This window comes from Hirundo rustica, chromosome 1, assembly GCF_015227805.2.
Source record: "Hirundo rustica isolate bHirRus1 chromosome 1, bHirRus1.pri.v3, whole genome shotgun sequence".
In the NCBI taxonomy this organism is placed as follows: Eukaryota; Metazoa; Chordata; class Aves; order Passeriformes; family Hirundinidae; genus Hirundo; species Hirundo rustica.
Genome location: NC_053450.1, coordinates 145468878 through 145470922, shown reverse-complemented (window position 1 = coordinate 145470922; position 2045 = coordinate 145468878). Strand labels below are relative to the sequence as shown.

Here is a 2045-nt window from a genome sequence, read left to right as displayed (position 1 = left end):
GTGATTAGGATTTTATTCAGTTGCCTTTCTTCAGGTATTGTAATTACAGCTTGCAAACTGGGAGCACAGGATATTAATTATCCACACATGTTTGCACGTTAAAGAAAATGCTGAAATATATTTTACCACTCCTCACTGAAAGTGTGAATGTTCTCACACATTTGCTACCCCACTGTACTATACAGATATTTGATGTGGCTGCACAGCCTGCCATCCAAACTTATTCTTGTGCAATTTCTTGACTCAGATGATATTCCTAAATATGCAGGTAAGGAAAAGCCATGCTATGGATTGTTATACATTTTTCAATATGCATTGAAATGCATGAACATTTCAAGTTCTGTTTGGTTTTGAAGCAGAGGCAAATCTTTACAGTTTTAGCTGGTATTTTCAAGCGCATGTGATTTGAAGCATGGCTGTGTTTAACACACAGCAGTTGAAAGAAAAAAGTGCTCTCTGCAAATGCCATCCGGTTGCCCATGTCCCTATTACTGTTTGCTGACAAAATCCTAAAACACCTCATATATTTGAACCTATGCATTGGTTAATACTGTCAAAATACCTAAAGAAGATGTAATTTTTCTAAATTTGGGGGGGGGGGGGGAAGGGGCAGAGGAAGGGGTTTGTTTGTTTTTTGTTTTGTTTACCAGTGCATTTGCAAAATATGTGTGAGCAGAGCAGACTCTTCGTAAAGTGGCTCCTAATTCTCGTATTTGTTGAATGCCTACAATTGTTATGTGAAAAATCCAGTCAGGAACAAAAAACAAGGTGATCTTTTCCTTCTCACCCCTGTCCCCTTCAACAATCAAGGAAGCATTTATTCCCCAAAACAGAACATCTGTGTGAAAAGTAGCAGTCAGTAATGTCAAAACATGTTTAGACCTCTGATTTTAATGGCATGAAATGACAATTCCAGTGGCTACTCATCCATCACTGCTCCCCATGCTCAAACAGTGAGCCACCAGCACACTTTCTCAGCTGCAGAACCATCTATTTTCTGGAAGGATGTATTTATGTGCATGGTGATTTCTTTTTCAGAGGCATATGAAATGCTTAAATCAACCCCAGAGACCATTTGCTCTGTTGTTCTGTTTATCTCACCTGTACTCTAAGACAAGGGCTGCATTCCACAATGAGCTGAGGCGTCAGGGGTAAATTCACCTCAAGGAGGTTTGCTGTTCTCAAAAGTGAAGATAGAGCTGATCCAAGGTAAGCAAAACCTCATTGTAGTGTTTGGCTGATATAGTTGGAGACTGGCAAATTTCAGACGCTTTTGAGGCTCTTACAAATGTGCAGCCAGTGGGCTGCTGCTGTTTTTGTGGACCTTTCGTAAAGACCTTTGCAAGATAACTTTTGGAAATGAAGGTACTTAAACTATGAGAATAGCAGGTTTAATGGTTTGGGAAATACTTTTAACTAATGTTCCCACTGACAAATTAACTAGCCGTTTCTTCTCTAAGATGTCTAAGATATAAATGTGGGTTTTTTTCTGAGTATGGAGGTTGTGTGTTGAAACTTGCCGTTCAACAGTCCCAGCTGCGTGCATGTCGTATCCCAGCACTGATCACAAGATTCCATTGACCACAAGCCGCCTGTTGGCCTGTCTAGATGTTGTGATTAGGGTACAATCAGTCTTTAATCCAATCAGAAATCTCTCTGCCTGCAGCTGATAAAGATCTCAGCTGGGCACTGATGAGGCTGGAGCCCTGGTATCTCTGAGGGGACACCTGCAGCATGTGAGGTGCAGAAGCTAAGCAGGCTGATCTAAGAGAACGGAATTAAGGTGGCCTGCAAAAAATCTGATAAACAGCATTCAAACAGAACAAACCAGGCAGGGCTCATCCTCCTCGCTGGCCCTGGAGTGCTGCTGTTCTAAATCCTAACACGTGGAGAAGCTCATCTTTCAGCTCAGGAAGACCATTCAACACAGAAGATTTAGTTTCTGGTCATCAAAAGAAGAAGACAACAAATAATTTATCTCATTGTGCAGTTTTCTCCAGTGCAAGGATTCCTCTGTACTACTTCAGCTTTGTACTTCATTGTCT

General features: G+C 41.2%; 1 long non-coding RNA gene across 1 annotated transcript; it reads left to right on the top strand.

Annotated features, from left to right (window-relative positions):
- Window positions 1-866: 866 nt before the first annotated feature.
- LOC120763048 (uncharacterized) lies at window positions 867-1832 on the top strand. Its single transcript, XR_005704014.2, has 3 exons — window positions 867-953; window positions 1039-1209; window positions 1667-1832. It is a non-coding gene; the product is annotated as an uncharacterized LOC120763048 (long non-coding RNA).
- Window positions 1833-2045: the final 213 nt, after the last annotated feature.